Here is a 16,076-nt window from a genome sequence, read left to right as displayed (position 1 = left end):
TTTGCATACATTTGATTCTTACGTTTTGTTTGTGTTCGTTTGTTTGATTTTATTAATACGTACCTATTTAACAGCTGTAGTCATGTAAGGACGGCCTCCACTCATGTATGCGGGTGTGTTGTGGGTATGTTGTGCGAGGTGCATCCCAGTGAGAATCCTGCATTCTGATTGGTCGAGAGATATTTGGTATTTTACACTAATCACACGGCGGGTAACATTTAGAACAAATAGGGAAAACAATAGACCACAGTTTCGTAGCAACCCCCTAGCAACGGGTGATAGTGTATTTTTGACAGTGCAAAATATTAACCGCCCGAAAAAACAGAAACTTTATCTGGAGCGTATTTAGGAATAATAGTTTTGTCATATTCGTTGTTATCTTTATCAATAAAAAAAACTCATATTAAGGACGGAGCCATTCCGGTTCACCTCTTTCTCGCTTACCGTCAAAGCGCCCCTATATGTGGTGGTTTTTTATGAACCTGTCGGGGATTAACTACAGTGATACGGCATGACTGATGCTTTGTGTGTGTCAAGCGTATTTCGTGGCTCGTTGACTATTGTTGTAACACGACGATAGGGACGAAGGGGCAATTAAAAAATAAAACTTCATTTGATAGATTTGCACAAAAAAACGTTAACATTTTAAACTAATACGCCTAGGTAACACATGACAACTGTACGAATTTTCACTAAATGCTTTAGTTGTGAGTATTCGGTTTTTGTAATGCAATGAAAGTTAGCGCTACTGAGTTGTAAACTGATATGTCTAACAGTATAGTAGCTGCCGACGTGTGACTGTTCGGACTTTTGCTCTAAAACGATCAGTTAAAAATGTGTTTTAATAGACTAGAGCAAAGATCTTGTAAACTAGTTTTGTTTCTTATGACTTTTGAGTATAATAGAAATAAATACTACCTGCGCATTAGAGGGATGCACAGTGCCTAGTGTCACCCTCGGAATATCACTGTCACCCTCTAATGCAGGTAGTATTTATATATCATTATATCGTCTTTCCCTACACTGCAATATAATCTGAATAAATATCAAATTCAGCATGCAAGACATTTTTTTTTGCTTCAAATATAAATATGAAGGTCTTTCCGAAGGAAATTTATACTAGCACAGTCGTACAAATTAATTGTGAATTTTGGCATCGGGATAGTTTTAATTCTTCTGTTTGTGAGTGGTACAGTTGAAATTTTATAATAGTTAGAATAGTCGTTATGTTCTGTTTCTTGGACATAAAATCTTAATATTTTTTTATTTCTTTTGATATACTAATTCGATCTTTCTGACGCGGCAGATTGTTTTTTCTTCATAAAATTCTGAGAGATGGCGCAAACACCCGACGTCTATGCACGACGTTCAATAATAGAAACGTCGACGTTGGGTATGGATTTAAAAAAAGTATGTCCATTAGAAAATCAATGTAATCGGACGTTTAAGCGGTATTTTACATCGCTCAATCAAATGCTAGATCTGAAAAAAAATAATTGTAAGCAATTGATGAAAACTATTTTTTAAACTCACCGGGTCGTTAATAAATTTTGTCTGCAAACTGTGCAAACTGATTATCCGAGGGCAGTGCTCGACCTAGGACAATAGGGACCATTTCGTGTAACCCGGCCGAAAATGCATGTGATAGGTGGTCGTTCTAGTATTCATAGATAAACATAAGGGACCTCATCTATGAAGTGACGTCATTGGAATGACGTCGTAAACATTCTAATGAAAGACAGCTTTAGCTATCTCTAGCCTAATTTTTTGCAAAGTGTACATGGCGCTCTTGCCCAATATGTTTTTGGAAGATCATCTTCCATGTCAAAGTTCTAAGATGACCTTAATGGACATAACGTTATGTCCTGGTATTATCCGTTCCGAAAAACATTTTACCATTTTCGATCACTGTACTGAAACTCAATTTAAAACTTTGCAAAGAGTCAATATTATACGCTACGGGTGAATTTCCTCCTTTAGAATCATTCGGGTCCTAGAGCTAGTAATAGTAATACCAGGGGTCGCAGCTTTTTTCGAAGATTCCGTCTGGGGCTGCACGCACAAACTCTTGCTCATATTACACTATATTTAATTCGGACGTTCCGCAAGCCCATTGCTATATCCCAAGGAATTAGACGGCTATAGCACAGAGGACATTGAAATTATTTTCCAAGTGATTAGTTCGGGACAAAGGAAAACAGTCTAAATGCGGTTCTTTGGCCTTCAAAAGTCATTGTATACCGATATTGATGACGGTCAAGTTCTGCTTACGGTGTCCAAGTTTTGACTACATTGAATATTTTGGGGAAAGCCCCGATGTAATTTTAGCACTGTTCTAAAATTAATAAATTCGCCAAAAACTCTTGAAAACGAGAGGCTGCGTGGTATATTGTCTTCATGGGACCAAGGTGTTTCTCAGTCGTGTCGGTTTCGTTTCGTGTTGATAAACCACTCATGCGGTATGCAATATTGTTGTTGTTGAGATGATACATTTGATTGCAAACATGAAGTATTTTTCGCTTACACTTGTATATGAACAATGCTTTGTAAATGTGCATTTTTCGATAAAAGCATGTCTTGTACATGGTAAAGTCGACACAGAATAATTTCGGCCTCGATGCAGAGATGGGGCCCAGGCATAGGGGCAATTATTGCAGCATCGGAATTCGTTTCGTAATTTTAACATCAACCGAATCATGAAGGTTAACATACGCAAATAATGTGTATAACTATATATTTCCCATTTGAAATAACACATCGAAAACCGTCCTATAGAACAACGTCCATGCATGTAGCTGTCACAGATTGGTGAAAATAAATTTCAGCTCATAAGCATGGAGTATCATTTTTTTTTTTGTAAACTCAATATTTGAGTTCTGGAGAGAGATGACATGAATGTCCAAGCCTGGAAGGGGAAAGAAACTTTTCCGTCATGATGTATATGTATCGTACAATGCTATATATGTAAAACGTAACACATTCCATTGTAGCAGCTATGATGGAATTTACAACCTAGGATAATTCTCTCAAACATTGATAAATATTTAAATTCTTTTTTCCATTCCATGTAGGCTTATGCTGTGAGAATTAAAATCATTGCTATTCATTTATATTTTCCAGAAAAACATACTTCTAGGGCCCTACAATGTATGTTACTTTCCTTTTCTGTTGTTTCCTGTTCTTTTTTAGTGTGTCTGGAGAAAAAGATGAATGAGTTGAAGAACAATGTATATTTACATTAAGAGAAATGTGTACCCACTAGTAACTTTGTCTGTTAGTCCGAGGGGTTCTATTATGTTGTTATATAGTCCTGTAATTATATATTTATTAAATTGAATATGATTGTCAAAATTCTGTGGATTGGAAGTGGGGCGTTTTGCCCCTCCGATGAAACCTTTGGCGTTGTGATTGGAATTCCATTTTTTGAGTGACTGCAGTCTTGCTGTTCCCTAAAACAAAATCCGCAAAAAGGTAAGAACAATTGGAAAAACCAACAAGAGTAAGACTGACAGTGTCAACAACACTAGTATCGATCCATCAGTTTTTGGGTTGGCGGTTAGGAATAATACTGATGTAGGAACCCATGAAAATAACACACTGACAATCAATCAGGTATGTGTATAAATATTTAATAAATATGAAATATAATGTGATTGGGGGGTGGGGTGGGGGGGTTAAAAAAAATTTAAATATAAAAAAAAACATTAAATATTGATTATAATATTATGAAAAATAACTAAAAGGACAGAAAGAATTATGAGGTTGGGAAGTTGTAACTTGAGTGGGGGGTTGAAACTATAGAATTAGCTACAGATAACTGGAAGTGGAGGGGTGCTTTATCATTGATGTGTCTGGTTCATTGCATATTTGGGGGTTTACATGGCTTTTTTTTTTTGGTTATTGTTAGTACCTACATTGATTTTGGTAAGCAATTTTGAATCCATATGGTACAGTATATCTTTCTTATTTCCATGTGTAGACTATTTGCTTCTGTATTTCACCATGTTCGCCCAAGTCCGACAAGTATCCCTATATTGGTACCACTTTTTTGTTTAGAACTCAAAATCAAAGAGCAGATGTACATTAGTGACTACATACTACATTTTAGTCTTTGTGTTTGTAATCACTGTTACTACAGTATTAATACATAAATGGTTCTAATGATACTAGTTTTACACATAGGACAATAACATGTGGAAATTTGTTCAGACCCAAAAAGATTTTTAACTCATTTCAGATAACATTGCTAGTTTTATGGTTTTTATTTTATTTATCGTTTGAGTAATCTACTCTCTTGTAAAGTAGGAATTTAGATATCCTAAGAACAATCAGTATCTATATTGACTATATGTAAAAAAAATCCTTATATTTTAAAAGTAATTGAAAAGCTATCTCACAAGCCCTTGACAAAGCAAATGGGCAGGCATATGGATGCAGAGGAATTATAATTCACTGGATCTAGAGGACTGATATATAATCAAATATTTCTAACAACGAGTTTTAAACAATGAAAATGTATTGCATCATAATTTTATTTAATGATTACAGTTGAAAGGAAAATTTTAATAAATTATTTTTAAATAAATGTTTTAAATATGTTCAATGAAATTATTGATATTCGTCTAATGATTCTTCTAGGATCCAATAGTGGGAAAAGTTTACTGATTTTCATAGAGCACTCAATATCAACATTCTTCAGTCTTCTCTATGATGCTAATTGTATGTATATTGTATACATAACACTTAGTATACAGGTCCAACGGTATCCATGAGACTTTCTGTATTCATGTCACTATGCATGCATGGTGCCTGAAAATTAAAAGAAACCAACAATTTTTTTATATCTGTTGTGAATGTGACAAAAATTGAAGGAAATGATCAATTTCAATCTATATCATATAAATCTGAATATAATTGTAGGTTCATTCTACTGTTGTTTTTTTTTCTATTTAGAGAAATTGACATTTTATAAGTTGTGAATGTGTCACTGATGCATTCTGATAGAATAAATTATTTGTTTCAAAAAAACGATAACAAAAATCAGATATCTATAGTTCCAACAAAAATTTCAGATTATAATTATAAATGATACCATGGCCTTGCTGAGTACCAGAATATATATATACATGTATATATGTTTTCTGCAGTATCATACACATCTGTCTGTAACAATTACATCTAGTTTTTTGTATTATGACAGAATTACATACTGTATGTGTCCTCCAAATATATCTAAAGAACTAAGACTAAAACCTGACATGTCACATATGTGATCATGTGCCATCATATCAGAACATTATACAATACAATTTTACCAATTAACCTACTATGTATGAATCCTATAGTACCAATGTAATGTGTATAACAACTACCCAGAAATAGGTAGCAGAACAAAATTATTGTATAACAAATTAAAAATCTAGTAAAATTTATACATTTCAGAACTGTATGAACTGACCTTGGTAGCTTAATATTATAGCTTAATTGGAAACAGTCCTTCTTTAGCATTGATATATGCGGACTAGCGGTTACATTCTAACTGTACATGCATTAAACAAGAGGCCCAGAGGAGCCTGTATCGCTCACCCTGGGTCTTTGTAATGCCAAGGTAATGTTCTTGAAAATACAGGTTCATTGGTTTCTTTCTGAAGGAATGTTTAATATTAACCTACTAAATCCCCTATTTGGGCCCCGCCCCTGCCCGTCCCACCGACCCCGCCCCCAGGGGGTCAGAGCCAAAATTTATGACAAGCTTCTTGTTCCCCTTCTTCCAGAGGATGTTTATGGCCAATTTGGTCACAATCAAACGAAACTCCAGGACAAGAAGTAGTTTAGATAGGATTTTACCTTCTATGTTTCCCATATTGGGCCCCAGCTGTCTGCCCTTCGGGGGGCCAGAGTAAAAATTTATACAAGTTCTGTTCCCCTTCCCCCCAAGGATGTTTGTGGCGCAAAATTTGGTTTACAATCCCATGCAGAACTCTATGACTAAGTAGCGATTGCAAAGGATTTACCTGCTATTACCCCTATTGGACCCCGCCCACCGATCCCCCGCCCCTCCTGGGGGACCAGAGCCAAAATTTTATACACTGTTCTGTTCCCCTTCCCCCAAGGATGTTTGTGGCCAAAATTTGGTTACATTCCATTCAGACACACCTCTATGACAAGTAGTGATTTAAAGGATTTACCTCTATTTCCCCTATTGGGCCCCGCCCCCGCTCCTGCCCCTGGGGGAAGTCAGAGCCAAAAATTTATACAAGTTCTCTTTCCCTTCCCCCAAGGATGTTTGTGGCCAAATTTTGTTACAATTCATGTTAGAGCTCTAGGAACAAGTAGAGATTTAAAGAATTTACCTCTATTTCCCCTATTGTGGCCCGCCCCTCCTGCCCAAAGGAGGTCAGAGCCAAAATTTATACAAGTTCTGTTCCCCCTGTCCCCAAAGGATGTCTGTGGCCAAATTTGGTTTACATTTTCCATTCGCCGAACTCTATGACTAGTAAAGCGATTTAACCTCAATTTCCCCTATTGGGATTTACCTCCATTTCCCCCTATGTTTTTTGATGGCCAAATTGTGGTTACATTCCATTCAGAACTCTATGACAAGTAGAAGCCTCTCTAGTTACCACCTATTGGCCCCGCCCCTCCTGCCCCCAGGGGGTCAGAGCCAACAATTTATACAAGTTCTGTTTCCCTCTCCCCCAAGGATGTTTGTGGCCAAATTTGGTTACATTTCCATTCAGAACTCTATGACAAGTAAATAGTGATTTAAAGGATTTACCTCTATTTCCCCTGATTGGGCCCGCCCCTCCTGCCCCTGGGGGATCAGAGGAGCCAAAATTTAGTACGAGTTCTGTTGTTTCCCCTTCCCCCAAGGATGTTTGTGGTGCTAATTTTTGGTTACAATCCATGCAGAACTCTAGGACAAGTAGCGATTTAAAGGATTTAACCTCTGTATTACCCCCTATTTGGGGCCCCGCCCCTCTCCTGCCCCTGGTGGACCAGTATGCCAAAATTTTATACAAGTTCTGTTCCCCCTGTCCCCCAAGGATGTTTGTGGGTCAAATTTGGTTACAATCCATGCAGAAAACTCTAGGAACAAGTAGCGAATTTATAGGATTTAACCTCTATTTCCCCTATTGGGCCCCGCCCCTCCTGCCCGGGGGGGGACAGAGCCACAAAATTTTATTACAAAGTTTATAGGCGTTTACCCTCTCAACCCAAGGATGTTTTGATGGCCAAAGATTTGGTTTTACAATTCCACCATGCAGAACTCTATGACTGATGAAGTAGTGATTTAAAGGAAATGTTGACGGACGGACGGACGAACGGACGAACGGACGGACGGAAACGACGGACGCCGCGCCCATTTGTCATAAGATCTCACCGCCCTTCGGGCTAGGCCTGATTGCCTAGCTAACTCTCAAAACTGCATAAGGGACTAATTTACATATATGATCAAAAATACGAAGGAGCTCCCAGTCTCTCCGATTAAGAAGTGCTGGAGCTAGGGAATCCTCAGTAGAATGATATTCAGCTAAACGTTGGTAGTAGAGACCTACGAGATACGTACAGTAGACTGGTCCGAGAAGCCGCTTGTGTGCTCGTATTGAGACTCGTTCTCTTTCAATACTATAATCATAGTTGCTATTAACCACTGGTCCATGCAGTATGTAATGCTTTACCGTAGTTCAGTTGTTGGGATTGATACGCTTGCTCATTGCCTTTCCTTTCGCAGTCTTGTGTTCGACCGGTTGAGTCAAGATTAGGTTGTTTTTGGCGGATTGGAGAGCATTTTGGTTTCAAACTTAAGGTAGCCATGACTTTTTGTTTACTGACGGAGAGTGGTGGGTGTGATGACGCCATATTTGCGTTCAAAGTTGAACATTGCATACTCATATTGCCTGGGCAAGTCGGGAAGGACTCTTTAGGTGATTCCCATATGATTTTATTATTATTTCTTCGCTTTAATGTTACCAGCCGATTTTGACACGCGACAAGAGTGTTCCGTATTTTCTCAAATTCATAGAATGAAAATGTATACCGGCATTTATTGTAGATGACCTATGTCGTGAGAGAGAGTACGATCTCGATGTACTAGTACTACTTGCCCGATCTGTAGAAGCGCTTATTAATAGAAAAGCACAGTTGGTTCTAACAATTTCTATATGGCATTGTCACTAGGTTTTTCTAATGATTCAACCTGTTTGATATGTCCGATTTTAATTCTATCGTTTAACTTGGCTTTTTTGTCCGCCGTTCTTTCGTGTTTTAGTATATGACTTGGCAGGCTATGTGTGCTATCTGGCTTATATATAGTAGTATATATATCAGCTATGATCGAAAACAGAAGTATTCAGTTAAGGTACAGACGTTTTAACTAACGGACTAGAATCTTTAGGGATTTCTATGTTTGAGTCAGAGTCATCGTGTCTCATCTTAGATATTAAAAAAAATCATACACACATTGTCAGCACAGTTGTCCACAGTTCTAGTTTTTTTCATAGAATCGTGAACATAAACTGTGAATATACTCAATGTTAACTTATCAAGATTCACATTGCTTTGAGACCAAGTCTGATCGAGTAGTTTCTGGGTACCAGGAAATCAATAGGAGTCCAAGGCCACTGTATTGCTTGTGATTCTTGGAAAACATTTTTGTCAACATTCTCCTTTTGTAGCTTCATCTGCAATTTCATAGATTTTATTGTAATATAAACTATGTGTTTTTTTCAGCAGTACATACTAGGTACAGGCGGCGCTAATGTTCATGGATTTGTTATAAAGTGTCATTTAGTTCTAGTTATTTGACAAATCGCATGTGGTACGCTCTAGATAACTGTACCTGCTATGGTTTCCTGTAATATGTACGCTCCATGTAAGAGATTTCATTTGTAGATACAAATTTTTTAATTACACATTCTGTATAGAGATACAAATGAGTATATAAATACATGTCCTAATAGTGATAATATCTGAGGCGCTCTTATTTTACGAGTTTGTCTACCCATTTAGTAGGATTATGTCGATGCTATCATCGATTTTGTTTAATAAGGAACTGTCGGCGAGTTTTCATAGTAAGTAACAATCAAACCATTATCTGTACCATTCCAGCTTTTGTAGGTCTATTCCAATACATGAACTTCTTTATTATTTCACTATAAGCTGAATGCCGATTGTTATTGCAGAATTATTTTTTTTATATCTATTCAACATCATAAACCAGAAACCACATATAGATTAGTTGTTGGTGGACTAGTGATGTGTGTTTTTTCTTCTTACAGTGAACAATAAAATGTTTTGCCGTTCATACCGTTCGCGATTTCAAAACATGTAGCCCGCTTACGATATTCGTACATAGTTGGGGTCAGCAATTGTACTTATAAACAATAGCCAGGCGACCGTGGGATCACGTTATTGTACTATGTGTCCTAGGCTAGCATTGTTGCTTTATCAAATTGTGCGTGGACTAGTTCTATCTTCAATGTGAGGCGACTGCCAATGTGCTTCCACATATTAATTTTGATCGGGGATAGGTTTTCTTCTGATGGCGGTCACCTAATAGTTACTTAAAACAAATTAGTTCGTGCGACGTAATTTATATGTTGGTCCCTCGATTGTGTATCTAAGCATATGTAGCCGGCGACTTGAATCTATACTTAGTCAGATCGCAGGTGTCAAAATAGCCGTGACGCCCTAATCTAAAATAGTGGGTTGCTAGGTACTAAACAGTCGTCGTACATACATAAATACTAGAATTAATAGTATGGGATCCTTTGAGTCAACTCATCGACAGAGGCGAAGAATCGAATGGCAGTCTGTTGGAGTCTGTAAGAATGCCTATGAGAGATTTTTCAGTTGATTAGATGAATATCTTGAAAAATAAGTCAATCTTATTGTAAGTAATGCAGATAAATAGAAGTTACCTTAAAATCGATGTCACACTAGTTGACATGCGTTCACAGACCACCGTCTATATATAACCATAGATTCCCATAGGATGATTGTTTTAAAGAGCGAATAGTCGGGCAAGTGAACTGTAGGTTAAAATTCGGTAAAAATGGTATTAATATATCCGGTATAATTTCTTATGAATTAGAAAAATAAAACTTTCCGTCAACATCGCTGTAAACATCGAAGAAAATAATAATATCTATGAATCCTAAAAGTCCTCGACCGACCGAGCCTAATGAGTGCAGGTCAATCGTTAAAGCATCTGCGCAACATCCACCACTCTCCGTTGTAAACAAAACATGGGCTTACCGTAGTTTTGAACCAAAGGTTTCCGCAAAACAATAACCAACAGACACACCTAAAATGCGAAAGAAAGCCAATGGAGCAGCGACAATCCAACAACTGACTCGGTAAACATTACGGCGCATGGAGAGTGTTAATAGATTAAGCAATAAACAGTTACCAAATTGTAGTACATAAAGTCAATATAATACAATTGGTGACAGAATAAATTGAATGTCGCCCGTTAGGGCGACATGACGATTATTTTAGTCTGTCCAACCAAATTGTATTCATATTGGACTAGAATACTACAATTTGGTAACTGTTTTTATTGAGCTTATATTTTACATTCAAAACTATTTTTTGAAGAAACGTCGTTAATAATGCATTTTAAATTTGCGCCGCTCGTCACATCGCTGAAGTCAGCAGGTACAAATACCGGAACAGCGGATATTTTCCAGATATAATATAGTTCCCCATGGTTATCATAAAATAAAGTAATCAAAAAATGCATTTTATATTACCACATATCAAACTTTATTATTATGCAATAATACCTAAAAAATCCTACAAAAACTAAAATACACTTTTATAATATTCAAACATTTTAACTCTTGATGTGACAGTTAATATCGCGCTGCAATGTAGATACCCTTCTCTAGAGTAGTGATGTGGGTTCCGATATCAGCGCTTGGAGAAGGACGCTGCTGAGGTGATTTTTATCTGATGATGGAATTCTATTCCGCGAGAGACAAAGTGATTTATTTAAACCACATATTTTGACGTAGGATAATGGGATTTTGAGACACTAGAAAGGTAAGATGCATATCTTATTTAAATCTGACTTTTCTATGATAGTTTTGTAGGATATTGAGTGTGCCTGGTTTCGCTTTTATGAATCTTTATGTTTTCTATCAGTCTGTCAGTATATACTGTCGATATTAATCAATGAGTTCTTTGGATAAAGTTGGTTCTCATTAGTTCTGTCGTCGTTTTTCTTCGGTCTAGCCTAGCTTCGGCATAAATACCATTCCGAGCGGCCTCCCCAAGACGTTCGCAGTGATGTAGAGTCTAGTGTACTCAGTAAGGGTTATCCCCCTTTAATCATCAAAATTCACAAACACTACAATTTAATTCTGTTTTCGGAAGGGCACGTCACTATTGCTGAGTACCATTTTTATGCTGTGTGGTAAAAGCTCAAACGATGTGATTGTTCTTAAAATCAAGTTGAACATTCCATCAGTTTAAAAGCTGAGTTTATCTCGAAATTACACGGTGTAATTCTACTTCAAACAGTCAAAAGCTTACCATGCCAGGTACATTTGTACCTTGAAAAACTCTCAACTCAAGCCCCATGCTGTATTTTTCCTTGTGTTTTCCAATCAAAGTAGACTAGTTTTTAATTTCCTCCAGTGTTCCGGACACAGTAGCAGACGACGTTCTAAGACGCTGGACGATGTTTTTATGACGTTTTAATTAATTTGGTATTTGGAAAGCGTCCAAATAGTAATTACTGCAATTTTAAATGTTTTCGTCTTGATTCCATTTTAATTTCATTATTAATGCTAACATTTTTAATTTAAAGTTTAATTATTTCGAATACAAAATCCTATGTGATTGATAGGTACTAGCTTTGTTTATTGTTTACTGGCGGCCATGTTTGTTTACCATTGTTTGTATTCCTACACAGAGACCTACATCACTGTAAATTGCCAGACATACTCGCGGTTTACTATACGAATAACATGGAATGGTAAATTACTTGTTATGTTGAGAGAAACAGTTCCAACGAGTTTACTTCCGGTTCTTCGTATTTTGATGGTACCTAGCAGTATATTTTTCATAAATGGCGATATGGTCCATCATGTTTCATACTTTAACCCATGGGGATATAGCAATGAATGCCCTGTATATTTATAAAATGTACCGTTGTAATGCATGTTCAGTTAGAATGTAACCGCTAGTGCATTATCAAGCTAAGATTTGTTTCAATTAATCTATAATATTATGCTACCGGTCAATTCATACAGTTCTGATGTATATATTTATAGATTTTTAATTTGTAAATTTTTGTTCTGTACATGTTCTGGTAGTGTTATACACATACATTGTATATAGGATTTACATTGTAGGTTAATTGGTAAAATTGTATTGTATATGTTCTGATATACACAATGAATTTTGTATCTTTTTTGAAACAATATTTGATTCTATCAAATGCATCAGTGACACATTCACAACTTATAAAATGTTTTCTCTAAAATAAAAAAAAAACCTGTAGAATGAACCTACATTTATTCATTTATATATATTTGAAATTGATCATTTCAATTTTTGTCATATTCAACAGATATAAAAAATTGTTGGTTCTTTTTTTTTCAGGCACCATGCATGCATAGTGACATGAATACAGAAAGTTCATCCCTTGGACCTGTATACAAGTGTATGTATACATATACATACAATTAGCATCATATGAAGACTGAAGAATGTTGATTTGAGTGCTCTTGAAAGTAAACTTTACCAATATGGACCTAGAAGATCATGAACAGAACATTTAAACAGTATTAATTTATTAAATGTTCCTTTCAACTGTAATCATTAAATAAAATTATGATGCAATACTTTTTCATTGTTTAACTTTGTAGAAATATTTGTTTATATTAGTCCTCTAGATCCAGTGATTATAATTCTTGCATCCATATGCCGGCCCATTTGTTTGTCAGGGCTTGTGAGATAGCTTTTCAATTACTTTTAAAATATAAGGATTTTTTTACATATAGCAATATAGATACCATTGTCTTAGCATTTCTAAATTCTACTTTACAAGAGAGTAGACTCAACATATAAATAAAACCATAAAACTAGCAAGTTATCTGAAATGTTAAAAATCTTTTTGTCTGAACCAAATTTCACATTTATTGTCTATGTGTAACTTGTACATAGACCATTTATGTTTTAATACTGTAGTAACAGTGATTACAAACACATAGACTAAAATTGTAGTATGTAGTACTATGTACATCTGTCTTTGATTTGAGTTCTAAACAAAAAAGTGGTACCTATTGGGAAGTTGTGACTTGGGCGGAGGGTGAAATACAGAAGAAATAGCTACACATGGAAAAAAGAAAGATATACAGTACCATATGGATTCAAAGTTGCTCCAAAATCAATGAGACTAAATAACCAAAAAAAAGCCATGTAAACCCCAAATATGCAATGACCAGATCAATGATAAAGCACCCTTCCACTTCCAGTTATCTGTAGCTATTTCTTCTATATTTCAACCCCCACTCAAGTTACAACTTCCCAACCTCATGATTCTTCTGTCTTTTAGCCCCCCCCCCACCCCCACCCCCCAACACACACATACCTGATTGATTGTCATGTTATTTCAGGTTCCTATTCAGGTATTATTCCTAAAAACCAAAAAGGGTATACACACTGTACTCTCAAAGGAGGGGAACCACTTCATTCAAAAATGGAATTTACAATTTCATCTTAATTTTGAAATTTTCAATTTAATTATTAATTACTGGACTATTAAAACAGTATAGAACCCCTCGGCTACAGACAAAGTACTGTGGTACACATTTCTCTTAATTACTTTTCTTCAACTCAATCATCTTTTTCTCCAGAGCACAAAAAAGAACAGGAAACAACAGAAAAGGAAAGTAACATACATGTAGGCCTATATGTTTTCTGGAAATATATATGATGTGTTAATTCTCACAGCATAGGCCTACATGAATGTGAAGAATTAAATATTATCAATGTTTGAGAGAATTTCCTAGTTGTAATTCTATAGCAGCTACATGGAATGTACGTTTACATATATTTATTGTACGATACATATACATCATAAGTTTCTTTCCTTCCAGCTGGACATTCATGTCATCTCTCTCCAGAACTCAAATATTGTTTACAAAAAAAAAAAAAAAAAAACAGAGACATATAGATAATTTAATTAAATCTCTGCAAAAAACTACACGAATAATTGAACACATATATTGTACTTGTAAAATATCTATGTATGAGCTAATTTATTTTCACATCTTTGACAGCTACATGCATGGACGTTCTATGGAACGTTTTCGTGTGGTTTTGAAATGGGAAATTATGTTACGATTATTTGTACTTAACCTTCATGATTCGGTTTGATGTAAAATACGACGAATGCGATGCTGCAATAATTGCCCCTTGCCGGGGCCCCATCTCTGCATCGGCCGAAAATACTGAATCGGCCGAATATTTGTGTCGATTTCCATGTACAAGATGCTTTTATCGAAAAATTATTACAAAGCATTTGCCATTAATGTAAGAATACTTCATGTGCAGCATCAAATGTATCATCTCAAAACAAATAATTTTGTGCATACCGCATTTAGTGGTTTATCACACGAAACGAAACCATTGCATTAAATGACACGACTGAGAAACACATGTCCATTTAGTGTTTTTTTTATCACACGATATACGAAACTCGACTAGATGAGAATCACATGTCCTTGATCATTTCCACGCAGCCTCGTTTCAAAGAGTTTGGCGAATTTATATTTAGAACACTGTGCTAAATTTACACGGGGCTTCCCCCAAAAATTTCAATGGTCAAAACCGGACACCGTAAGCAGAACTTGACCATCATTATGGTATACAATGACTTTTGGAAGGCCTAAAGAACGCATTTAGACTGGTTTCCTTTGCCCCAGACTATTCACTTTAATGCTTACGGAATATTTTAAAGAAAAATCGAATTAAATTGAGAAAAAAAAAAAAATATACAAATAAAAAAAAAACTGGTGTGTCCTTCATAAACAAACCGACTTTCCGACGTCCGCAACAATCGTACTACTTGGGAGACTATTTTAAAATGACTGTATGGCTGCCATTTGTAGTTGACTAAAACCTAATGGTGACGTAGATTGGCACCCCTGGATGACATTATTTACATCATCTACTTACCTCTTTTACTATATCATATTAATCCAAAGGCAAAGTGAAATCTATGTGATATAACGGGACACCAAAATACGGAGTGGACCTTTTTGACGTCACTATATGTTGAATGAAATGGTAACTTCTGAATCAAATGATCACCGGCATAATAGCTGTCTTCCATCCTTGTGTGATTAAATCGTCAGTTTGAATAAACGTGTTTCCTGATCCATTCTTAAGCAATGTTCATGTAGCGAACAATGAGTTAATGATTGTAAATAAAAGTGTTAAACCTTCTTCCAATTTCAAGTGCTAGCGCGCATTATGAAGACTGGTCTGTAATAGCTCTGGAAATCCATATATAGACCTTAGATTCTATAGGAAGACCTAATTCAATGCTTAAAAATAATTGATTGGAAAAGCAGTAGATAATGTTAAAACTAGAGGAGTAAAATAAATATTTGTTAATCAACATTGGTCCATTAATTTATTCTGACCATAAATGTAATAAAAATAAATTATTGTGGACTTTAAACTATTGGTTTTATCGTTGATTTTACGGTATAGCATTATGAATGATGAAGTCGATTTTTATAATGTCTTTTTACGTGTATCGGTTTAAATTTTTAATTTTGTATTTCCAAGAGGCGACTACGGGTATTATCCTTACAATATCAATTTCTCATTAGTACATTTCTACACGTGATGTAATACTAGTGTTCTATTAAATCTTGTCTCTTTACATTTACCCTTAGTTACGTTGTACGCGAAACATAATTAAATATATTGCAGTTAGAATATCTCTAATGTTCTTTAGCTTTAACCACAAACTTACTTATTTTCTTTATTTCCATATGTATGCGTGTTATTATCTATTCTTAGAACATTTAATTGATTGTTGGTGAGAT

At 35.7% G+C, this 16,076-nt stretch overlaps 1 protein-coding gene across 1 annotated transcript in view; it reads right to left on the bottom strand.

The window, feature by feature from the left end:
• LOC138306865 (splicing factor 3A subunit 1-like) overlaps nt 1–16,076 on the bottom strand; it is a 242,814-nt gene that overhangs the window by 105,055 nt on the left and 121,683 nt on the right. The window lies entirely within an intron of this gene.

The sequence above is a fragment of the Argopecten irradians genome, chromosome 14 (assembly GCF_041381155.1).
Source record: "Argopecten irradians isolate NY chromosome 14, Ai_NY, whole genome shotgun sequence".
NCBI classification, from domain to species: domain Eukaryota; kingdom Metazoa; phylum Mollusca; class Bivalvia; order Pectinida; family Pectinidae; genus Argopecten; species Argopecten irradians.
This window is presented reverse-complemented; position numbering and strand designations above follow the sequence as displayed.